Source organism: Bacillus rossius, chromosome 16 (assembly GCF_032445375.1).
Source record: "Bacillus rossius redtenbacheri isolate Brsri chromosome 16, Brsri_v3, whole genome shotgun sequence".
Classification (NCBI taxonomy): Eukaryota; Metazoa; Arthropoda; class Insecta; order Phasmatodea; family Bacillidae; genus Bacillus; species Bacillus rossius.
The window spans coordinates 7,539,580-7,566,887 of record NC_086343.1 but is presented as its reverse complement, the minus strand read 5'-3'; the positions used below and the strand labels follow the sequence as shown (position 1 = coordinate 7,566,887).

The following is a 27,308-nucleotide window of genomic DNA, read 5'->3' as shown; positions in this document are numbered from 1 at the left end:
GCGAGCTACAATCGGGAGCGAAGCGGGGGAACCACTGCAGTAAAATTCCACTGGTATTTTCCGGTTTAGCACCGTGGCACTACCGAAATGAGGAAGATGAGAGGGGAAAAAAGGGGTTGGTGGTGGAAAGGATATACATAAATGTTTATACAATTTTTAAAAAATAAAATGAAATAGAAGAGTTTCAGTTGGGGTTCGCGTACATCTAGCGGATCCGAAAGGGAAATCTTTCCTCGCGAGAGAGAGAGAGAGAGAGAGAGAGAGGGAGAGAGAGAGAGAAAGAGTCACGCCGTAACCTCTCTGTTCAACTGTTAAAGTTTTTTTTCTTTCGAAACTTCACTTCCTGAACCAACATGGGAGAGCCGAGCGAAACGGAACACTCTCTCCACATCGCCGTCTTTTGTTTTCGGAGAACAATCCCCGTTCCTCGTTCTCAGTCGCCCGCTTTTCCGAAATTTGTGAGCGCTTCGCTCCCTCCCCCCCAAATCCAACCACCAAGCAGCTTAAATACCCAAGTGAAGCTCTTTTTCCCCCCCCCCGAATTTTTTACCGTTTCAATCCACACCAGCGTCGAAGGCCAGAACGATAAAAACCTTATCATTATCGTAAAGCGGAAAGAAACAAAGGCACGATGATTTTTTTTTTTTTAATTTTCCATAGTTAATCTCGGCGTTGTATTGGCTAGCTTAACTTCTTTCATACATGGGCGTAAGCGAGTTCAATTTTTTTTATTTCTATTCAAATACTTGTGCTGGAATCGCAGTAGCATGATGGCTGCGACCCGAGGATTTCCCACCAATCACGTTCGACATATCTTTGACGTCAGGGCGACAAAAAATGGCGGACGCGACGGATTTCCCGATGGGGAAATTTTTTCTTTATTCATCGCAGCGTTGCTGAAATGTATAATAGCGCTCTGTTGGGTAAAGGGCCCGACATCATTAGTGGCCCATTTCCCCCCTAAATTCTCCTTAAATTAAATTTTTGAGAAACATTTTTTTTTTTTAAATTTTATTTCGCAGTTGAGTGGTGATTCCCTTTAAGTTTTGTTTTGGGTCACGTCCCTTATTCATTAATTAGCTGATTACTATTGTTAATTCAATCATGCGATGGGGTGACGTCACGGGAACAGGGACGCAACCGCGGAAAGCCGGAAGAGATAACATAAGAGAGAGAGAGAAAGAGTAGGAGAGAGAGACAGAGGGACAGTGGAAGAGAGAGAGGGAGAATGTCGGCTTGAGGCCCACTGTAGGCGTACACGCGCGTGCCTTTGTGCAACTCCGGATGCGAGAGAGTACAGATGGCTGCTCCAATGGATTTCTCCCCCCCCCCAACCTACTCTTCCCACCATCACACACCTGTACCAACATTCCCCACGCCCCCTCCCCCCCTCAAACTCCTCCACACCCATCGGCGGATGACTGAGAACCAAAATCAATTCGCTTGCCGACGTGATTGTGGATTCGGGGAAACAGCATTGGCAAACGTCGAAGAACAAAGACCAATTTCCCTAGAATATTTGCGCCTTTAATTCACGAAGATCACTGTCAGCAAAATAGCTACGAACATGTGAAATTCACATTTAACGTATATCGGCAGTTTAGAATGCGAATATTTGTGCGTGCCAAAAAGGTTGCGTAAAAGTACACAAATTTTTTTTCCACGTAGATACACCATAATAAATTAAACGTTTACCGAGGAGAGGTAATAAGTATATAGTCATTCCGCCGAACACGGAACTCATAAAAAAATCACCAGCGTACCCAAAAGGTCGAAATTTTTTCCCTTGCGCCAAATTCGTCAATAATAAAATACTTTTTTTTTATTCGTAACCATAAGCGGGAAATCCGTGTGATTGGTCCGAGAGTTCTGGGCGTGGCTTTTAAACCGACACACATTACTTCTGGATAGGGCGCTTGTATGTTGTATACTGCCCTTTTTTTCGGCCTACGTGCATACAATAAGCAGAAAACTTGAAAAAAAAAATTGGTTGTCTGTAAAGTCGGTTTACGGACGATAGTTTAACGTGACAACGTCATAGAAAAACATTGATGAAATGTTTGCATACTTTTATGAATAAAATTGAATCATTTTTTTTATAATAATAAAAGAATAAATATTTGATATTATATCTACTAGTAATCAGATTTTTAAAATGCAAGAATAATTAACCTTTATTGCCGAAATTGTTGTTGTAATAAGCAATGAAAACCACATCAACTTTTCACTTCACTTTATAAACAGTCGACGAAACAGTTCACGTGTAGATGACTTGTAATTAATTTTCAAAACTGGCGTTATCTATAAAGTTTATACATAATTATGAACAAGTTTTCATATAAATAAACTGTAATCAAATATCTATCATCAATTATATGAATCACCATAATTTTTTAGTCAATTGTAACATAACCTATTATTACTGCACTCGTAACGGAAAAATGAGCGTAACGGGACACCGCGTAACGGGACACAGCGTAACGGAACAATGTGCGTAACGGGACACTTTTTCGTGCGTGCAGCCGGCTTTCATCGATTTATTAGACGTTGTCACGACAAAAAAACTTTGAAAAGTAGATGAATCGGAGAAGTTACAGAAATGTTTCCATAAAACGTATCTAGTTTTGACGTTTACGCTAAGCAAACCCTTGTTTCACGGTCATCATTTTGCAAGTGTAGGCAGGTCTCCCATCAGTGTGGGGTTTCCTAACTCCAGTGGGAGTTCCCCCCCCCCCCCCCCCCCAACCTCACAACTCACGGGGTTCTACGCCTGGGACGCACCACAACGCCGAATTACCACAACGCCGAAATACACTAACGCCGAAAAATGTCACTGCAGGACTGCCACAAAGGTTAGGTTAGGTTAGGTTAGACTAGGTTAGGTTAGACTGTAGGTTAGGTTATACTAGGTTAGGTTAGACTAGGTTAGGTTAGGCTAGGTTAGGTTAGGCTAGGATAGGCTAGGTTAAGTTAGGTTAGGTTATATTACGCTAGGTTAGGTTAGGTTAGGTAAGGTCATGTTTGATTGTGGTATTTCGGCGTTTAGGTACATTTAAGAAACACACACAATTTCATTCAGTTGCTATTTCGGCGTTGTGGTACACAGCAGTTTTCTAGCTGTCGGCGTTGTGGTCAATTAAGACATTCGGCGTTATGGTATTTCTGCGTTGTGGTAACGAACCTTTTACGCCCAGGTATATTATTAACCTTGGTCATGTTTCCCCCCTGATCACTCACCATGAGATCCAGCTGTGGTTCCTGCTGAAGGGACACGTCTTACTCCCCCCTCCCCCTTCCACCGACTGCCCCGGGGGACAGCCGGCCACGGTGATGACGTCATTCACCGTCATGCATTGCATATGCTTGTCCCCCCCCCCTTCCCCTCGGGGCATGCACGGGCCAATCTCCCGGGGACTATTGTGGCGTGACCCGGTGATGCAAATGCGGCCGGCTGCATGGACCACGTCAGCGCAATCTGACCCCTCGCAGATTAGACCCGCCACCTCAAACCACATTAAGAAAAGGGGGCGGTTGTCTGTAAAGTCGGTTTACGGACGATAATTTTTACGTGGTAACGTCATAAGTAGAGACCTGTAAAATTCGCGATTTCAAATCCCTGAAGGATAGACAGACTCCATGATCCTCTAAGCACTCGTGCAAATTACATCTGCTGATTGGTTACCGACTCGTAACACCTGTTGACTGGAATGATCGTGATTCGCTAATTCTTCTGTTAAAGAATATTCATTGGCCCAGAGGTCCTTCAGATAAACTGTGGCCCAATCACTGAAGCAAAATAATGTCAAAAGTATTTGGACTCTATCCTATCGCGAAATGAATCCGCGAGTTTTACAGGTCTCTAGTCATAAGAAAAAATGGATGAATATTTCATACTTTTTTAATTTTCAAATATTATTTAAAGTTTTTGCAAATTTAATTTAAATAATTTGTTTAAATATAATCACGAACCATTAGTTAAAAAGCCCGCCTTAACCTGTTTGATATTATAGATTTTCTCGCACGGTGGGTTGGCCGGTTCTCGCACGCTCGGCTCAGGCGGAACGTGACAATTTTCCGTGCGTGCAGCCGGCGTTCATCGATTTATAAAACGTTATCGCGTCAAAAAATATGTAAGCGAGTCTCTCAGCACTCGCCAGAGATGTGTAGACATCTAAACTCGGTGACGAACAACTTTCACGTGTTCTCAGATAATTGCTTACAATACGAAACACGCCGTTGCAGTTTTGCACTGTTTGTCATGGAAAAAATTCCGAAAAAAATATTATGAAGATAAAAAAAATTGGTTGTCTGTAAAGTCGGTTTACGGACGATAGTTTAACGTGACAACGTCATAACAAAACATTGATGAAATGATTGCCTACTTTTATGAATAAAATTGAATCATTTTTATTTTAATAATAAAAGAATAAATACTTGAAATTATACTAGTAATCAGGTTTTAAAAAATGCAAGAATAATTAACCTTTATGGCCGAAATTGTTGTTGTAATAAGCAATGATAACCACATTAACTTTTCACTTCACTTTATAAACAGTCGAGTGGAAGAGAGATAGATGCGACGCAAGCGTACAATGAGCGTAACGGGACACAGCGTAACGGATCAATGTGTGTAACGGGACACTTTTTCGTGCGTGCAGCCGGCGTTCATCGATTTATTAGACGTTGTCACGTCAAAAATGTACAGAAAACAAGACTGAATCAGCTGATGTCGGACAAACGGAACCAACTATGGAACTAAACAAGTATCACGGACAACACAACGATGACAGATGGACAAAAATAATTTTAACCTCTAAAAATCATACAGCACAAGAAGTACGTTGAATGAACTTAGTGATGAAAAACAATATTACAACACAGATGAACACAGTGGGCTAACAAAGACGAGACAGATTCAAATGAAGGCAGACAATAAACCTGGACAACGCAGTAAAACATATAACCACAACGATGAAGATAAACAAGTAACATTATATATAAAATATATTTTTAGCAATTGTCGGGAAGAACATGTTATTGGTTCATTTTATGTACACCACCGAAAATAATCCATTGGTTAAGGGAGCCGCGATCTAAACAGTTTGGGAATACTTGAACCTGATCGATGGCGATACGTCGATTAAATTCGATGCTGTGACTGGTTTGATTCGAGTGTTCCGCAACGTATGATCGTCGATTTTCATGCTTTGCAGTCGTTGAAGAGGTCTGTAGAATAATTTTTTATTCGCCTGGAGTTTTGTGTCCTAAGTAAACATTTGTTTCAGCTGGATCCCTGTGTTTGCTTATGAGCACCGACAGTCATGTTTATGGTTTAGAAATTAGTATACAGAGTGTCTCAGAACTCTACGTCAAGCCGAAAATAATTGGAATTTCAGCAATTAATTTATAGATACTGACGAACATAGAAGGATTCCAATGACAAACAGTTGCGACGTTTCGGGAACTGACATCTGTTCCCGTACATCAGGCACAAACAGACAATGGCGTATGTCCAAAAAATACTGAAATGAATCAAAATTCCCCATTGCTCGGATCATTTAAAGAACGTACCCCGTTCAGTGTTGAAACCATAGCGTAGCCGGCGCGCGCTCTCTACTCCATACTTGCTCTACGCTCCCAGCCATGGTTCCACTTAATGGCGTTCAGATGGCCTCGTTGTAGACTATTTAGGCCACCGACGCGGTGAGAAATCTATACACAAAGCATTTAGATTTCCGATTACTCGGAACTCTAGGATAATTTTGTCTTATCCTGACCAATCTCCCGTTACGAACACGGAAGTCAAACAGTAATTTACCTCACGCGTACACGAACTGTAGCGTACTAAAGCCAACGAGAGAGCCATTTCGGATAGCTACTTACGAATTTAGTGAAATAATATTTTTCTTTTAGTACACCCAGTTTGTTTATATATGCAAACGGCCAAACTAGCTCTTAAACGTTTTTAAAAATTGGTACGTGACAAAAAAAAAACATTCGCTTAGAACACATATTTAAATATTAGGTAAGTTACATAGTTATAAGAAGAATTAAAAATAAATCACAAACTTAACTTCAACATCGCTTTTAATTAAACTGGTTTTTTGCAGTAGGAAGGATGTATGTTTCTTCCTGAACGAGACAAGTGAAATACGCCGTAGCGTCACACGGTAGGTGAGTTAACATCTTACATACCATGTAAGTGAAAGATTGCTTGTAAATTGATGTATTAAATTTAGATACCTCTCTTGTGTTGTGTTGAAAGGAACCGAAGCTGACAAGCTAATCTATTAGATATTTGTTTTGAACACAACACGCTTAAACTCACGTGGTGAAAATGCATTAAATTATTTTTGTCCACTCGGATGAAAACCAACAATTAATGCATAGTCTGTTCCGATAAAACTAAACACCTCCAAAGTTTGGAGCTACGTTTGTTTTTCCCTGAAGAGGAGAATGTATACGAGTGTGGCATTGTCAAGAACAGAAGCTTTTAAAATGCAGCGCACATTTAACCAAGGCTCGCATGAAATGAAACGGCTGTTTCAGGGGGTAGGGGAGAGTATGATACCTACCCTTCCCATCTCCTTTCACGAGCGAATTACATCTCTTCTTTCCCCCCCCCCTCCTATCCTCTTGGCAGAACAAACACCCCCCCGGACGCAGATTGACTTGCAAATACCCGCAGAAGGCGCGCGAACGGGTCACCAGAACCCTTCAAAACCTCCCGGAAAAACAACGCACGAACGACACCGAGCCGTCGTTCCGTTCATTTCTCGAATGTGCACCATGCGTTGATAACATGCGAATACTCGCCTCTACTTCCTATCACCAGGGCGAATTTCACATTTCCTGATGCAATCACGAATATTTCTCGAATTAATTCCACTAGACTCAACTTACATACATACACGCGTAAACATGCATTGAAAATAGAACTTTTATGATTCATGTCTTCAATGGAATCCAGGAATGAATTAGTGGGTTTAAGACAGCTGAAATATGATTCACAACTTGGGGCATGCATATTTCGCGAAAACATTCCGAGACTAGCTGAAAGTGGAAACACTGTAGCATCGTCGGTGTTTCGTGATTGGGCGAGTTTATTTCACGTCCACGTCGATTGTTACAAGACCAATCACAGTACTTCTCTCGCAGACGGACGCCAATCTCAAGGAAGCAACAGCTGTTTCAGTCTAATAGGAGTTCAGATTTATTCGCGAAAAATGCCTGCCCCTAATGATGCGTAAACAATGGTTGAGATCACAACGGATAGATAGGGGAAGGTATTTTTCGAGAAAAAAATCTGAACGCCTGTTAGATTGCAACTAGCTATACCCGCACCAGAGGTTTCTTCCTTGTGATTGGCGGCCGTCTGCGAGAGAAGTCGTTGCCTTGTTTTGACCGAGCCACTCAGGACGTGTTTGCTTCCGCACTGAATCACTGTGATGGGTGTTGTTACAATCGACATGCACCTGGAAGAACTTCACCCAATCACGAGACACAGACGATGCTACACTGTTTTAACTTCCAGCTAATCTCGGAATCTTTTCGCGAAAAATGCATGGCCCTACGGATAGATCATTTCCGTACGTGTTTGTTGCGCAGTATTTTTTTTGCCTGTGACGTCATCTTACCAGCGTTGGCGCATGCGCGTGATTGTTACGAATAATCTCAGTGCAAAGTTAATAGATTAGTGTAGCGAAGAAACGCGTTTACTTGAGACATTGATTCTGGTGTCATTGTGAAATGCTTCCAGAACCCTACTAGGACCCAAAGTGAGACAATAGTAATGTTCATCGGAATACAAGTGAAAATCGGTATAAAATCCAAAATTACAAAACAATTAAAAAAGTCGTCTCATAATACGAGGTAAAATAATTTTTTCATTCAAACATTCACTAAGCACCGACCAAAAGCTTAGTCCAAAATAGGCTGGTGCTATACAAATATAAAACAAATACAAAAAAAAAAAAAAGGAAAAAAGAAGAAGAAAAACAAAGAAACAAAATCAAAATCAAATGTGAAGTGTAGACGCGATTTTCCAAGAAATCATACAAAACAAATTGAAAATACTATAACTAAAAAATAAACACATAGGAATTCACTATTAAATTTAAATTGAAGATAAATGTACTACTCATAAAATATAATTTATGAAAATTACTGATTTATATTTTTACAAGTGAATTACAATATTTCTTTACATGTAGGCTAACTGAATTAGTAAGTCATCAATACTAATTTTATAGGGATTCATAAAATGATCGAACGATTTACTACAGTTAATATGTACTAGCCACACAACGCATAAGCAATTTATATCACATTGGTGAGGTAAATATCTCATTGTTTCTGTGACTGTAGTTTGGAACTATCAGAGACGTATACTCTTTTACTTCTTTACAGTCATATATTAAAAAAACGCTTTATGATGAAAGTATGTACCGAAGGCATAACGTCTAGCTTCAAGAGAGTACGTATATTTTTGAAACATTTGACGATAGTTAAACGGTGTATAATTTGATGCACAAAATATAATATTAAAAACATAGAGTAATAATCACTTGAAAACTACATTATTTAAGAGAATAGCCCACATTAAAATAAGAAATGTTAAATATATTATTAATTAATAAATATATATTTCAATTAGACTAATAAAATCTGGTATAATCTTTCGCTAGAAAATACTAAATAATGATTGGTAAGTAAATAAGAGAAAAAACGATGTATTGCAAAATATAATTTAAGCGAATTACATTGTATTACACTAAAAACAAAAAATTCGTCCATCATTAAACTGCAAGTTTAAAAGGTCTAACCTACAGCAAGAAAATGTCAATAACCACAGACATGGCCTGAAATGACGATAAAGTTTTGTAATTTTAAAAAGTAAGGATCAACTTTTTTCGCTTATATTCTACGATAAAATACGGAAAAAAAAAATTGACAGCTCGATGACAGAGGAAGAGAGAACGTGCATTGAAGATGATTGGTTTTTTTAAAGGAAACATCGAGCAGTTTGAATGTCATTAAAAAGTAAAAAAAGAAAATCTCTTCTTCCTTCGTGAACATATTTCCAGAAGCGCGAGCATTTATAATGAGGCAAGAACGAGAGAAACACGCATATTTTTACACTCTAGACGATGTCGCACCTCCCTTAGCAACTTATCACGAGCCCAAATCCTTTTTTTCCCCACGTGTTCATAAATTTTCTGAAGTTTAAGTTTTAATTGAATTTTGTAAAGTGGGCTGAAAACAAAGGGTTGATGAGAATGTTATCATACGTGGATCAATAAAATTTACGAACTTAGAAAAACGTGTAAGAAGATATTAATTACGAGTTTCTCAAACGAAAGATGAGGTAGTATTTCAGTTTCATTCCTACAAATATGTAAGCACTTTTTTCCTTCAATAATTCAGAGAAGTATTTATAAAATAATACCTGTATGAATAACGTTATATTAATATTAAGTACATTCACGAAAATATAACGAAATTTAACTACCATGCTAACTTAGCAAGTTAATTGAAAAAGATGTCTCATTAAGCGAATAACTTGCTAAGTTAGCTTTGTAAATAGTTTTTGAAACTATGAACAGTCAAAGTTATCCGATTAGCGGAAACTGGCAAAGTGGGTATGTGAATGTTATTATGCTGAATTCACCTGTAAATGTTATTTTATTTAAAAGAAATGAGCATTCAAGTGCTTCGCTCAACGTGGTAGAAAAGTGAAGGGGAAAAAAATGGTGTGTGGCTGTGTAAAGGGCACGGCCGTGTGTTGTACGTAAATATGTGTACGTAACAGGTAATATAAAATACTCTATTTTTTTATTTTAACATCATATATATATTCTCTGTAACTATTTTACACTAATGTTTTAACATGCAATCGATAGATTTTGACGAGAGCTGACGATTGAAACTCAAACGAACGCCGTAGCTTCTCCGTGTCAAAAGTTATACTAAATGAAAATCTTGAAACGCAGCAAAATGACCTCAAAATGGCGGCGCTTCCCCCATCCACCGCGCGCGATGCGTCACAGTCCTTCACTTGGCGTAACGAATTCTTTGATCCTTTAGATATCCAGTTGTGTAATTAAATTTTGGATGGAGATGATAGATATGTAGTTGCAACACCAAACTGTATCCTCCCGATTATGATACCATTCGATTTTTTGAATTGCCTCCCACTAATTTTAAAGACGCATTTAAGTAAAAATCCCACCAACATTTTGGAGCAAATGCCGCCAGCTCATTGGCTAACTAACTTGCGAGACCTGTTACCCGGGTTGCTTGTGATTAGACACTTCTTTTGCTGAAGCACCAGACAGGTGAATGCTTTTGGATTCCAATCCATCACGAAATGAATCAGCGAATTTTCGACGTGATAACGTGTTAGAAATCGATGAACGCCGACTGCACGCACGAAAAATTGTCACGTCCCGCCTGAGCCGAGCGCGCAAGAACCGGCCAACCACCGTGCGAAAAAAATCTTCTATAATATCAAACAGGTTAAGGCGGGCTTTTTAAAATTAAATGTTCGTGATTATATTTAAACAAATTATTTAAATTAAATTTTGAAAAACACTGTAAATAATATTTGAAAATTAAAAAAAAGTATGTAATTTTTCATCAATGTTTTCTTATGACGTTATCACGTAAAATTATCGTCCGTAAACCGACTTTACAGACAACCCCCTTTTCTTTTTCTTTCAAAAGGTGTCTTTCCATGCGGGAAGCGATTGTGACGCCAAGAAAATTATCATCTATAGATACCTGGAAAATTTCCCCGGATTCGTTTCTGGATGGGTTGGAATTCAAGCATGTGTACTACGGAAGCAAATTCTAAAAATACGTGTTCGCTTCAAAAATAAACGTGCGGACTTGTTACTTTCTCTCGAGGCACGAAAGCGAGCATCTCGCAGTGCCGAAGAGCCAACAGCCAGAGAGAACACAGCTGCTCTTGATCCGCCCGAAGTGTCTGCAGATCTCCCGGCAGAGAGAAGCGGACTCTTGGTCTTCACTCGAGCTCCCTTGCAGTTTGGTGAGATCTTTCCGGTCCAGCGAAGCCCAGCCTCCACCGGAACGACTTGCCGAGAATTCCTCGGCCCCCAACCCCCCTCCATCTACCTTTTCCTCTCACCTCACCCGTGACCCACTTTGCATCGCCATGAATTATTTATTTTCAATTCTGACTTCTCTTCTCTCTCTCTAAAAGTCCGAAATAAATGAAGAAGGAAATAAAAAGGAACTACCTGATTCTGCTCACCCATGGCCCTCCTTTTCATCCCCGGAAAGTTTTCCCCAAGTTCGGAGACCCGGAACTTGTGCAAACTTTAATTCCCCTTTAAGCGTATTGCGGCGACAAAGTAATGGGTCACACCTGGCCAGTGTTCTAATGCCATAACCTTGTGATTCCCTCCTCCAGAGAGGATGGGATTTCAGAGTTTACCACTTCGGGGGGGAATTTATTGGGGGGGGGGGGGGGAGGGAAAGGGGATTTTGGTTACAAACTATCTTCCTCTCGGAATAATTTATCCGAGTGTTTGAGGACCGGCCGTTAACTGCTTCGGAGCTGGAAAAGGGCATTTCACTTTCAAAAACTTCAAATAGACTTATTAAAACCTTTCAATGAGGAAAGAGTCAACCACTTAACCTATAGTTAAGGGCAGAAAATATTAAGGCACGTCTCAATGGGAATTCGAATAAAATTATTTCAAATTCACGTAAAAATAGTTTTTTTTTTTCAATTTAATTTGTCGAAAATACTTCGTTCAAAATTAGTGATGGGTCAGAACCTGATTTTTCTCGAATCCGAATCTCAAATTCTAATCCGAAAGTCTACCTCGAATAAACCCCTTGAATCCGAATCTAGGTGTAAAGGGTCACAAATAAAATAAGGTACAAGAAATTAAGAATGTTACTAAGGTGTTAAAAGTTTTTTTCACTTGCCAATATTCTGTAATCAATAAATATTCTAATTTTATCTTATGAAAAGTACAATATCTTGGCGAATGCTAATAGAATAGGCCTAGTATACTTCTGACTTATCAGTGTTTAATTTTTGTTAATACACTAAATTCCCGCCAATAATTGTCTTCGAATATTTTTCCTCAAATATCGAATCTTTCGAATACTGATGATATGATGGTATTTGAGGATTCTAGGATTTGGCTGGCCCATCCCTAGTTGAAAAAAATTCACCGAGAGAGTAACCAAAGCAGGAATACCAGAATACGAAAATTGAACCACGCAGCTATACCATCTAAAATTATACGATAAAAATTTTTATTTTAACATTTGCACACAATTTAATGCATAAAATAGTTTTAACAGTAGGGTGATTTGTTGTATGACACAGTCCAACCCCTTTAGGGAACTGAGAAGTTGCTTAGCGTTCTATAGATATACGCACATTTTCCAAACACAGCTCTGCTTCTTTGAACGAAAAAAAAAAAAAAAAAAAAAAATCCCGACCAAAGAGGTTATCTTCTGAGGTAGCACGACGTATACAGAATGTCCCAGAACTGACCGTGAAGTCTTGAATAGTTAATAAGCTAATTAATTACGGCTATGAATAAAAAACCAAGATTAAATGTATCGTACATTTAATGGAACGATAAGACTTAAATTTGAAATTATTCTTTGAAAAGTAGATTAGTTTGGCAATCATATACCCTAAGTTCTCTAATTAAAATTATTTTCGATATATATATATATATATACATACATAGTTACCGTACGCAATTAATTAAATTACACTTTTGTGTCTCGGCCTATTTTAATTTCAAATTTTTAAATTTTACAAATTTTTTTTTTTAAATTTGAAAACATGCTATGGAAGGAGCTAAACAAATAAACAAACTTTGAAAAATTTTAAGAAAATTAGAGATGACACGATATACCACGCAAACATTTTGGAGGTTATAATTTTATCCGTCCGTCCGTCCATCCGTCGGAAGAGAAATGTAGGCAGGGTATTGAGGGACGGACTAATGTTATTCAGGCTTCAGTACTGCCACTGTGACCTCTGTAATACTCTCGGTAGCCTTTCAACGTCCGAGAGGGAATTTTTTTTTCGTGGTACGGTGCAAGGTTGGCAACACGCCTTCGCCTCGGTTGTCACGTGACCCCAAGATCCATCTCTCAGCATTACGCGCCTTTCCGCATCTCTGATATCTCATTCGGCGACGCGGCTGGGAAGAGGAGAGGTGTGGAGGGGGAGTGAAGACTGGGTGGTGGGGGGGGGGGACATGACAGGCTTCTGGTTTCCCCGAGGAAATTTTTTTTTTCATTTGCGGTCGTGTGACAGTTGGCAGGTGTGGTTCGAGTCTGCGCGGGAGGCATGGGGAAACAGTTTCGTACTTTCGGTCCATGGGGAAAGGGTTTTGGGGGAGGGGGGGGGAAGAATTGGGATTCGCGGGAAAAGGGGAGGGGATGACGAAGCCTTCGTCACATGTCGACTGTGATCAAGTTCCCTCCCCACCCAAAGACGAAATTTCGCAACGCGATCACGTGCGAAACGCGAAAAAAAAAGGGTAGGCGTGGAAGGTAATAGGTAAGGACGGTAACATTTTGAATTATACATACAGTTCCGCGCGAAATAGGCCTTTGATGCAGGACACCAACACAATATTAATATTTCGTAACCTTGAAATGCAATCTCGTTGGTTGCAAGTTGTTACGTTTCCGCGCATTTTTGTGTTACGTGAGATCCGTGTGTCCGTTTACGTGTCATTGTAGGTCGGGCCATACAAGGACGTGGTGTCAACTCAGACGCCAAAGAAGTGGTTAATGTTTTGACACGTTTAGTTTTGATTATATTTTGACAGTGACAAAAATTTGACACTTATTTATACAAATACAAATCTGAACATATTCTTATCTCGTTACTCCAACCCAGAAAATCGGCTACACAGAAAAAAAATTGGTTGTCTGTAAAGTCGGTTTACGGACGATAGTTTAACGTGACAACGTCATATAAAGACATGGATGAAAAGATTGCATACTTTTATGAAAACAATTGAATAATTTTTATTGAATTATCACTATTTTGTATGGATACAAAGAAGGAGTGAAATGAAATATACAATTTAATTGATAAATTTACTTTTATTTGCACTCATTAATTCAAATATGTTTATTACTTTAACGAAGAGATTATTTTAACTATAACTTTTATATATGTTTGCTATTTAACTTCTTCCAATCTGTGTTATTCTGTTAAGGATAGGACGATGATAGGAAAAGTAGGAAACGAATGGGAGTGTTTCAAGTTTAATGTGCCTCGAAACAGTCAAATCGATGGTTGTTCCAATCGAGTGGAAGAGAGATAGATGCGGCGCAAACGTACAATGAGCGTAACGGGACACAGCGTAACGGGACAATGTGCGTTACGGGACACTTTTTCGTGCGTGCAATCGGCGCTCATCAATTTATTAGACGTTGCCACGTCAAAAAAATTACAGTGTATAGGCTATGCTTCACATTTACTCAAGTGGAGAATCACAAATCAATCAATTCAGAACAAAAACGCACATATATTCGGTACAAATGTTACTCATACCCTGCTAGTGTGCACTGCCATTTTCTTACACAAACTAAAATTTAATAAACTATCTAACATACGCAACAATTGTTTTCGCAGGAATGACCATGATCTTGAAACTAGTCCTAAATATTCACTTAAAAAAAAATTTAATACTGTTGTTCGTTGTTTATAAACAATTCGACACAATCATAAACAGTATTTTCACATTCCTATATCTTAAAAATGTTAACTAATCATCAACGAAAATTTTTCATGTGCGTACATTTAATTTTTGTTTGCACATATATTATTAGGGTTATTAATTTTTTCCCACCCCATGATTGCCAGAAACTCTTAATTCAATGTAAACAAGAAAATGCTAATCACAGAAATTAGTTTAATAAAATAGACAGATTAAATGCTTTTCTTATAATCGTATCCTACAAAATTCTGTAAATAAAAGAAACTGGACTTGATGTGTTTTTCAGAATTAATGTCGTTATTACTATTACTTTGAACACTCTTATGCCTTAAGCAGCAGGTTCTTTTTCTTAAACCACCCCTATTAGCAAAATGTTTGTCAGAGGAATTAATTATCTTTAAACGTGCAGAGAACGAAAATTATATTTCTCCAACCAGAAGAAAATACAAATGCGGACCTCTTTGACTAATTAAAGTTAAGGTATATTTCCGGACTTCTTTGTATAAACACGCATAAAGAACTGCTTGGATAAATATAACGCTGAAACTTTTTTCTCTGTTAATAAACGTAAAGAGAAATGCCAAAGTAAAAATTATTTTTGGCAGCAAAAGCAAAAGTTTTTTTACCAGCAAGAGAAGATTTTTTTTAAATACGCAAATTCTAACATGTTTTTAAATCATCACAGGTAAAAAAAAAAAAATCCTTTCGGATAGGCCTACTGGCCCAGGTAGTTTTCGAAGTTCAAATATCAGTATGAACAAAAAGGGCTAAATCCATTTTGACCAAATTCCATCCCTTCCAGCAAGCGTTGTTCATATAAAAACATTTTTCAGTCATACGTTTTGCATGATATTTGAATAACTTTGAAAAGATATGATCCTGTGCCTAATAAGGGAGTTATGAATAATTTTTGTCCTTCAAACCATATTTTCCCCACCAATTGAGTTAGTGGTTGGTGTTATCAAAGTAAAATATGAAACAATAATTTTAAGTACTACTATAATAATGCGTAACAAATTCTAATGGATCAGTACAATTCATATTAAGAGAGGCAGTAATAATGCAATGTTGAGTTTTGTTACACGTGGTACATTATCAACCGAGAGCATTTCGTCTAAATCAAAAACTGATATTATACTGCCAAATAAATTATCACCTGGATCAAGTAATTTTTTTTTGTTGGAGCAAAACAAATACATTCAAGCACAAATATGAGCTATAGCTCGTAGCTTACATAGTAAGTCTTCTAACCAAAAGTTCTTTCAATCGTTAAGTCACGTAAGTCTGCCTAACGTTTTCTTCTCGATGAACACAGTTTCTCTGAGGATAAATATTTTTGATTTATTTTAACTAGTAGATTTTTCAGTACCGACTTCAACGAATCATAAAAAAATCATCCTGGATTCGGCAGTATTAAGCATACCTTGAATAAAGGTTATTACAGTAAAATCATTTGAAATACTTTCATGAAAAATATGGTTTATGTGACATTAGTGTGCTATGCCTCCGAGGTGCAGCTACATGAATAAACATAACATCAGCATTAATATTACATGCATATTTCATTATATATATATACACTTGCTTTGTTTTGCATGAATATTTCATTATATATAGATACACACAGCTGCTTTGTTTTGCATTAATATTTGCACGATGTCGCCACAAAAATATGTAATGAAATTTCCCAGAATGTTTCCTGACTTTCCCTGAATAAAATTTCCAATTTCCATGATTCATTAAAAAAAATTACATTTTTTTATTTTGCAAATTTATTTCATTAATTACGAAAGTCCAGCCTCCAAAATTTCACACGACTGGTCTAGTCCTCTCTCCACTTTATTCACATCCAACAGAACCTTGGCTAAGCAATTATTTTTAGTGTGTTTGACTATGCACTTAAACAAAATCGGGAATGATAAAAAAAAAGGAGGGGGAGGGAATGCGTTTTCAGTCTGGGCGATGGCAGACTGGAGCATGGTATTTTCCCCTCAAGTTATTATCCTTACGGGATTTTCATGAATTTTCCAAGGATTTTAAGTAAAATCCCTGACTTTACCTCACCAATTCCATCTTCCCTGACCAGGGTGTGGAGATCCTGATTCAACCTTTCCCACGCAGTCGCAGAAATCATCTTTTGGTCGCGAAAATGCATGAACGAAAGCAAGGGGCCCGATTCTCAACTGTTTGTGCGAGTAACGTGTGGAGGAAAGGGATGTAGCGTAGTCCTGTACAAATACCGATTTATTTTTTGTTGCGAAGCTAATATAAATTTATATATATTTTCTAAATATTTGAGAAGTCAGATAGTACTGAAAATATTTTTCACAACAATACTGTATTTCACTTGTTTGTGTATGTATGTATATATATATATATATATATATATATATATATATATATATATATAAAACTGTAATGAAGTAAAATAATATTTTAATATTTTATGAGCGTTCAAAAAACAAAATTATAAAATAAAGATGCATAAACTTAATATTGCGCATTCATAAAAGCAAACGTGGGTGTCTCATTTTTAATTTTTTTAAAATACTTTAAACACGCGAACAAATATTACACAAATCAAAATAATTATTTTAATACCATAAAAAAAATAATTAACAATATTTTGCCCATTTAAAAATAAAAATACTTAGGCAATTTCAAATGTCACGATAATCGCAAAAAAAATCATAAAATCTGTAGTAAAATTCGTACCAATATTTGTAATAATAATCTGCCTCATTGTTAAAATAATCACTAAAATAAAAAAGTACCAGATAAAACACTTTCTTTTTCACACAAACAGCACATTATTACGTTGGCCCTTACATAGATATTGTCTACTGGCAATCTAAAAGAAAACAATCTATATACAAATAATTTATTTTTGAAATTTTCTTATTGTGTTAAAAACTATACTTTACCTTGCGACATGTATCCTAAATGTTTAGACACGTATAATATGTGTTCTGTATACATACATTAGAGAATGTTTAAAAGTAATTTAAATGCCAAATGTACCATCAAAAAACTACGAAAATGGCTATAGATTGTAAAAATCAATAATGTTTTAATGGGACTAATCATACCAACCTAAACAACTCTTTACTTTAGTCATGATCCTCAGTACTTGTGAAATTAAAAAAAGCACAATTTAAAAAATAGAAATTGGGCTTATAACTGAGAAGCAGCTATTACTAGAGGTCCAGCGTTTTAAAGCTTCGAAACAAATACAAAGCTTCACATCAGTCGCGAAGCTCCGCATCGCATTCGAAGCTTCGAACAAAACGAATAGCAAATTTACTGGCAGTCAAATCGAATATCTAAAAAAGAGCTTCGATTCGATTTTATCAGTCGAAGCTTCACCCAGGCCTACCACTGTAAGAAACTATAATATAATTGAAGGACGTTTTCAACGAAGAATTTAACTCAAAATAAACGAACAGTTTTTTTTTTAAATTTTAAAATGACTAAAATACTACTTCAGAGTTGTATATTTCGTTATTTACAAAAGTCAAAGACACACACCTTTACAAAATAAGAGTGTTCTTACTGTAGACTGAACCAGATTTTTAATTTTTTTTGTTAATATACTAAGAATATTCTTTTGGATTCATGTTCAAAGTGAGTGAACACAAGTATGTCTGTAAATTTACGAAGATACCTGGATGATTTGTAGCCTGCGTTATTCGAAAAATCGAAGGTGAACATTTCTAACAGTGTAGTAGTTGTAATGGGGCTGTTGAGGTGGGGGAAAAGGGGGGGGGGGTTCGGAAGGGAAGGGTAGGGGTGAGTATGCCACTCCCCTGGGCGATTGCGTGATACTCGACTCCACGTTGAGCGATCTCGACGAACCCACCACGGAGTGTAATTTCCCCTCGACGTCGGTGAACACGGGAAAAAAAAGGGGGGGGGGGGGGGGAAGCGAAACCATTTCTCGCCGGTAAAAGTGACCGTTCCGTGATGGTCAGTCATTTCGTAAACCCGAGCGTGCTGCGGCAGAACACACCCCCCTCTCCCCCTTCCTTTTCTCAACCCTCCAACCCTTCTAAAAACCTCTTTTACTCCACCCTTACATTGCTCTTTTTAAACAACCGCGGAGGAGAAAAAATAAAACTTCTCGTAGACGCGATATTGGTTTCAACAATTTTTCAGCTCATTTAAAGTTTTCTGTGATTTAATTTTCGAAATTTGGCTTAGGATACGATCGGAAACGAAAGGATAGGATAGGAAACGAAAGACGCCATATTGGTTTCAACCATTTTTAAAGCTCAATTAAAGTTTTCTGTCATTTAATTTTCAAAATTTGGCTTAGGATACGATCGGAAACGAAAGGATAGGATAGGATAGGAAACGAAAGACGCCATGTTGGTTTCAACAATTTTAAAGCTCATTTAAAGTTTTCTGTCATTTAATTTTCAAAATTTGGCTTAGGATACGATCGGAAACGAAAGGATAGGATAGGATAGAATAGTATAGGAAACGAAAGACGCCATATTGGTTTCAACTATTTTAAAGCTCATTTAAAGTTTTCTGTCATTTAATTTTCAAAATTGGGCTTAGGATACGATCGGAAACGAAAGGATAGTATAGGATAGGAAACGAAAATTGCCATATTGGTTTCAACATTTTAAAGCTCATTTAAAGTTTTCTGTCATTTAATATTTCAAAATTTGGCTTCGTGAAAGCATAGTTTTTAACTCACAGAAATGCCTTAAGTTAATTACGTTTGGTTTGCTACAAGTTATTTCCTCTGCAGAGTTATGGTGTTTATTATTGACATGTTCTTTAAATGATTCACGCGATGTGGAATTTTTATTTAATACTATTTTTTGGACATACAACATGCACACTGTTTTTCATGGGGAAGAGTATTTCAAGAATTCAAAATAAGGAATAAAAATTAAAACATAAACCCACAGAGAACAAGCATAAATCAGCTGATGTCGAACAGATGGATCCAACGATGAAACTAACCAAGAATTATGAACAACACAACGACGACAGCACAGATGAACACATTCAAAATTAAATATCAAGAACAAGAATTCCGCGGGAGGAAATTTAGTCATGAAAAATTGACAGCAAAGACGAACACAGCGCAGACAAGATAACAAACCTGGACAACTCAGAAAATACACGAACACAAGGATGAAAAATGAACAGGTACTATGGACAACAACATCAACGACAGCACTGACGAACACAGAAGGTTTCCTATAACATTTATTATTGAATAAATATTTTGGAAATTGCTACTACAGTAATAAAACTGTCAAAAGATACTATATTTTATGATGTTTGTATTTGTAAACCTTTTTAAGTATGCTTGCAGCTTTAAGGAAAGAAAATCCAATTTTTTGTGTACTTAATAATAAAAAAAACATGGCTCGAAAATTTTTGGCGTGTTTCTGTCCACGTAAATTTTCCTTTAACAATTCCGAGAAAGGTTCGCCCACGCCTCCCCTAGCTGCAGCAGATAAGCATCAGCCGTGGAGAACTTTTAAGTGGCCCCCCCGGACGAAATATCAGCAACAGGCGTCCGAGGCTGTGACGGACGGGGTGCCGAACAACCAAGCTGCCGAGCTTGAGCACACGACTACACAGACACGCGAGGCTATAGCTGCAGCAGGGTGGCGGCGCTCTGACGTGAACCCTGTCACTGAGGGAGGATCACTTCACCGTGCTGTCTATCTTTCATCATCCTGTAGGTATTTGCTTGGTGCGATGGCGAGAGGAAAAAGCAGCAGAAAGGAGAAAGCAGCAAAGAGGAGAAAAAAGTATCAAAGAGGAGAAGAAAACAGGAAAGAGGAGAAGAAAGCAGCAAAGAGAAGGAAGAAACAGATAGGAGAAAGCGTTGAGATGAGAAAGCGTCGAGAGGAGAAATCAGTAGAAAGGTAAAGCAACAGATAGGAGAAAGTACCAGAGAGGAGAAAGCAGCAGAGAGGAGAGAGCAGCAGAGAGGAGAAAGCAGCAGAGATGAGAAAGCAACAGATAAGAGGAAGCATTGAGAGGAGAAATCAGAATGACGAGAAAACAAAAGAGAGCAGCAAGAAGCAGATAAAGCCGGAGAGATGAGTAAACAATGGAGAGGAAAGAGCAGGAGAGAGGTGAAAGCAGAAGAGAGGAGAGAGCAGGACAGGAAGAAGGCAATCCTGGCCGCGGCGGAGTGTCTCAGACGGGCTCGCACACGACGGCGGGTCACTGTTGTCCGGTCGGGGAAATAAATGGGCCGAGGGCAAATCTTTGCTGTGGCGCCGGGGGTTTAACGAAGCGATCCCCCGGGAAATAGAAACACCAGCCTCGACGCGCCCCTAGCGGCCGGAACCCTTATCAAACTGCGGGGATGCCGGGGTAGGGAGGGAGGGCAGGCTGTGGCGGGGGTGAGACCTCGCGAAATAGGAGACACGCCTGTTTTACGTCAGGAGCTCTGAGCTCTGCTGTGGCTGGCACATCACACGGCCGTGCTCTACGCCTCTAAACCGAACTGGCCTGCTGTCTCCGCGGCGGTAATGCTCTTCCTCAGGACTTTAAGAGGCCACTCCAGTGTTTCAGGGGCACTACGCAACCCGCGTTAACCTCATAAGATTCAATGCTATTTTCATTTTGCTTATAACTTATTAACTAATATAGATTTCGAAATGATGCTTGCTTGATATATAAGACAACGATGCTCTTATCAAAGCCCCTTTCTTCAAAAACGTGCATAAATTATGGTTCAAACCTAGACAATACACTTATGCATATTAGTAGAGATTAGAATAAAACCATAATTTATGCACGTTTTTAAAGAAAGGGGCTTTGATAAGAGCATATTTGTCTTACATATCAAGCAAGCATCCTTTCGAAATCTATATTAGTTAATTAGTTATAAGCAAAATGAAAATAGCATTGAATCTTATGAGGTTAACGCGGGTTGCGTAGTGCCCCTGAAACGCTGGAGTGGCCTCTTAAGCGGTGAACATATCATTTTATGGGGGAATATTGAAGATAAAAGGATTCCCCATACTACACACAATACATTATATCAAATATCTGATACATAAAATTCTGGGAAAACATCGTTTTAACCCTTTTTTTTTTACTGGACAGTCCAAAAAAAATTGTTAAAAACGTAACAATTAAAGGTGGAATGTCTCATATTATATGCTATTCGTGATGAGACACATCAAATAAATCTGCAGTAGTTTGTAAACGACGTGTGGTACAGTCATTCGCAATTTTTGTTTCTAAAAAATATTCAGCCAAAGGTTGCGTACTTACATTCCATAGGTCAACGTAGCGTAGACATGGATTTGGGTACTTACTGAAGTCTACAGTTTGGGACTGGTGTAATGGTTTAAGCATTCAGTACTTTATACCAAAGATTACCGTCTGCAAACTTTTAAACTTCAGATTTTAACTATAGAGTATTTCGTGATTATTTTTCAGAGTAAATTGTGCCTACTGTTTACAGACTGATAAAATCTTGCTTTTTTACATAAAAAATAACTTATTTGGAACACCATAGTTAGTTATAATATTTTTTGAAATTTTTTTACTATTTGTTACTATTTATATGACCATAAAATATTGTAAGTGTATATTGACAGTACCTATTATTATAGATGAAGTCATGCCGAAAAAATACCAATTAAATGATCAAAAAAGAAGCATTATTTCAAAGGAAAAAAACTATTTGTAGCAGTTGGTCACTATTTAACAACAAAGTATTCCATCACTCGCATGTGTTGTTAGTATAAAGCCGTCCGCTATTAGATTCTAGCGTATTTTCTCAAATGTCTATTAGTCTCTACAGCTGGGGATCTCCACCAAAAGGCGTCAGCATAATTTAGAGTCCCTTCAGCGATGACATCACATAATTTACGTCATCTCAAACTCAATCTGTAATAAATCACGCAATTAAGAACGACCCTCTTTTTTATATCCTTTACCGGACCGGCACTTTTTTTTTCCCCTTCCTCTTTCCAACTCTTGAAGAGTTGATTCCTCCGGGAATTGCGAGGTAACGCCCGTTTCTCGAACCAATCAAATGACTGCGACCTAGTTTTTTTTTCACTCCTAGAGGGGTCATTGCAATCACCTAAATCAAAGTGGTAACCCCCTTGCCTTCTTTCTCGGCTCTGTGTCATGTATATAGGCTAAAGGCGACAACATCTTTATGATTATACTCAGAAAAATATTTTCTGTACTTTTATAAAAGATTCCTATGGAGACCAGTTGCCAAGAAATAGTTAGACACCAAAAAAATTCGCGGATTCAATGACCACTAGGATAGCCTCCATTACCTTCTGCATTTCTCAATCAAACACGTGTTCATTGGGTGCTAACTTGTGAGGCGTCTCCACCAGGTAGCTTGTGATTCGATGATTCTTTGGTCGATAGTCTCTCATTGGCCCAGAGAGCTCAAGTTAAACTGCGAGCCAATAGAAAAACCAGCAGAATTCTGCACGTGTTTGGATGTAAGCCTATCACGAAATGAAACCACAAATTTTTCCGGTCTCTAGTAATACTACATGAAAGATATTGTAACTTTGTTCAACACATGTCTATGGTTTACAGTGCATTTTACATGAGTTTTATTTTGTATTTCATACGCTATCTCATTTTTTTTTCTGATATTAGATATTATTTTTTATATTTAGTGTCTCTTATAACATTTATTTCTTAATTTCAAATATTTTTCCTTGTTCATTAAATCAAGTCGGTATGCTATACATGATGCCAATATTTTATTTATCTTATACTAATTTGATTGTTTATTCAGTTTGAATTGTAAGTTGTGGTTAAATGGTATATAAGGTCTCACACCTTAACTTCGTTACATGAAATAATACGAGTAGATAAATAAATCATATATATTAATACAATATAATAAAAATTGCTTGAAGAGGTACTATACGATGTTGGTATGGACCACAATTGCAATCATCTTGATGAAAATATATAAAAGTAAGCAACCGACTACAAGATAAAGAAATAACTGTTTTACAAGAAACGAAACAATTTATAAGTATATTAAAAATTTACTATCAGCATTAGCATGATACCACTAACACTGAATTACTACATTAATAATGATCGTGCGACTTGAGTTTACGTTGTAAACAAAATAAATCTGTCGCAACGAAAATTAAATCCCTTTCTCTCAATAACGACAGATAAAAAAGACTTATACGCATTGATAGCTGTCGTACGAGTGTTGCATATGTAATGGCAAGAGACACTGTGTATATATTTAGTTTTTTGACGTGACAACGTCTAATAAATCGATGAACGCCGGCTGCACGCACGAAAAAGTGTCCCGTTACACACATTGTTCCGTTACGCTGTGTCCCGTTACGCTCATTGAACGCTTGCGCCGCATCTATCTCTCTTCCACTCGACTGTTTATAAAGTGAAGTGAAAAGTTAATGTGGTTTTCATTGCTTATTACAACAACAATCTCAGCAAGAAAGGTTAAATATTCTTGTATTTTAAAAATCATTTTCAATTATTTTTTATTTTATTATTAAAATAAAAAAGAATTCAATTTTATTCATAAAGTATGCAATAATTTCATCAATGTTTTGTTATGACGTTGTCACGTTAAACTATCGTCCGCTATTCGATTTTACAGGCAACAAATTTTTTTGGTTCTTTACGTGTATGAGAATCGATCGTTCGTAACGACGCAATATATATATTTTTCTGTCGCGTCAAGCCTTTGTGATTCCGGTGACAGATCGCCGGGAGACAGTCGTCGAAGTCTGCCAGACGTGGCTGTAGGAAATGAGGGAGGGTTAGGGGAAGATGGTTTTTAATAAACAATGCCCTCTCTTCTTCTTCATCTTCGTGTGACTTTGTCCGCTCTTCTCTCTCTCTTTCTCTCTCTTCTCTCCTCCCTCCCCTGCTTCCCCCACCCCTGCCCTGGCGAGTGCGCCAGACGCATAGTTCACACGCGTCCTAGAAGCGCCTGCTCCGAGTGTTTCATTTCTACTGACATTTAAGACCCAGTCTTGCACGCCATGCTGGATACTTAGATTTCTTAAGGCCCCCGCCTACCCGGGCACACACGCGGTGCGCAGAGCTTCAGGAAAAACAACGCGATTTGATAAACTACTCAAGATATCCGAGTGGGGGTCTGCTTACGAAAAGAATTTTAGGGTTCGCCGATGGCCGAAAAAGTACTTTTGATTTCGGATTAAGTTTTTAAACTGTATATTTAGAAGAGTTTAAATGGCTAAAACGCGTGTTTTCATCGTAATTTTTAGACGGAAAACAACCAGTACAGATTCTTGAAAACACTTAAGGGACTTGCATTACACCTTTATCTTCATTTCTCCGCCATATAATGTTATGGTCACCGCTCAAATTTCACAGTTATCCTGTGACGACGAGAAGACCGCGCGTCATTTCAGAGTCTTGCGCTTAGAGGCGACACCGCGCTAGAAATACCAATTGTGCGTCGCGCTTATCATCCCGCACATAACACAACAAAGCATAATTGCCCGGGCAAGAATTTTTTTTAAGTAGTACAGTTGCTTTCATGTAAATGGGTACAAATTGACAAATATCTGTAGTATTACATGATTATTTTTCTTACATTTACAAAAAAACTTGGTTGTCTGTAAAGTCGGTTTACGGACGATAGTTTAACGTGACAACGTCATAACAAAACATTGATGAAATGATTGCATACTTTTTATGAATAAAATTGAATCATTTTTATTGAATCATCACTATTTTGTATGGATACAAAGAAGGAGTGAAATGAAATCTACAATTTAATTGATAAATTTACTTTTATTTGCTCTCATTAACTTAAATATGTTTATTACTTTAACGAAGAGATTATTTTAACAATAACTTTTATACATGTTTGCTATTTTAACTTCTTCCAATCTGTGTTATTCTGTTAAGGACAGGACGATGATAGGAAAAGTAGGAAACGAATGGGAGTGTTTCAAGTTTAATGTGCCTCGAAAAAGGTCAAATCGATGGTTGTTCCAATCGAGTGGAAGAGAGATAGATGCGGCGCAAGCGTACAGTGAACGTAACAGGACACAGCGTGACGGGACAATGCGCGTAACGGGACACTTTTTCGTGCGTGCAGCCGGCGTTCGTCGATTTATTAGACGTTGTCACGTCAAAAAAAAAATTACAGAGTGTGTGGGTTCAGTCGTGTTGATGCGTTAACGAGCGTGTGAAACAGGCTTCGTGGGAAGGTGTGTAGTGGGAGGAGAAGGGCGAGGAGGGGGAGAGAGGTGGCATCTCATGTCACTACCATGAATATTTCAGACAACACGGCGCAAGGTCGACGAGCTGTCCTCCCCCTTCTTTCCCCTTCCACCCTTTCCCCACCCCTCCTCTACCTTTTGACCGGTGCACTCGTAAGTGACCGTGAACTCTGTCACGGAGACAACGCGGCACCGTTGCCGCGTCCTCCGACGTGAAACCAACGGCAACAGCGCTTTGCACCGGCAGACAAAAATTTTTTTGACTTGATGTAAGCTTTTGGACATACGCCATTGTTAAGCACATGTAAGTCTGTACCAGAAAACTACAAAAAACCCGAAAGACAAAAACACAAATTAAGCAACAAATTGCTGTTATCAACAGGATATAAACACCACATAATATTCCATAACAGGAATATGGTCAACAAACAAAGAAAAATGGACTAACAGAACAAAAAAAACCCCACAAATGATGACAGCACAAAAATATTGAACCAAAATTTTTGAAACGTTTGAAAGATTTAAAAAAGTTCTTTTTTATTTATTTATTTTTTAGGGCATTCTCCACACTGCTTGTTAGCGCTGTACTTCACAAAAACCCTGAAGAACGGACAAAGATATGAATTATCGAACACAGAGAAAACAAAGCCCAAAACATCCGACGTCAAAAGTTAAATTTTATAGACAGCACAGAGAATTCTCTTGAAAAAAAAAATTAGTCGGAATAATATCACAGAACTTTAGTCAAAGAAAAATATCACAGCACATAATAAAACCCTTTTCAAATCAATTTTTCCCAATCAAGATTCATTCAAAAATTAAGATCTCGTGGTTGTTCTTCTAATACATGAAAATGACACGGGAAGGTGTCCCATTGTACCTCACGCTGTTGATTAAAAAAAATCAAAACAAACTACAGAGACCGCCATAATTTATATTTGTCTGGTAAAATATTAAAAAATATTTTTCCCTTGATTTAAAATTATAAATGTGATATAATTTTATCAATGTCTTACTTTATATTACAAAGCAATACGCTGTAATATTTATTTACACCCAACATTCAAAAGAATTAAATAATATTTTTTAAAATCTATATAGAAAGTTTTGTAAAGCAAAATCACGCACATAGACTTAAACACACACACGCGCAAGCTAGTTTTTGAATTATTTTATTTATTGTGAAACATAGTATGTTGGAGTAATGGGTATATAAAAAGAAAATATAAATAATTATAGTAAATTGGCATTGAAAATGCCACCAAGAAGTGAGAGAAATCGCTTATTTATTGTCTGTCAAAGGAAAAAAAACGCCCATATAATTGAGTAAAGAGATTAGTATCACACACAA

General features: G+C 37.6%; 1 protein-coding gene across 1 annotated transcript in view; it reads right to left on the bottom strand.

Annotated features, from left to right (window-relative positions):
- LOC134540302 (uncharacterized) overlaps positions 1 to 27,308 on the bottom strand; it is a 394,175-nt gene that overhangs the window by 51,533 nt on the left and 315,334 nt on the right. The window lies entirely within an intron of this gene.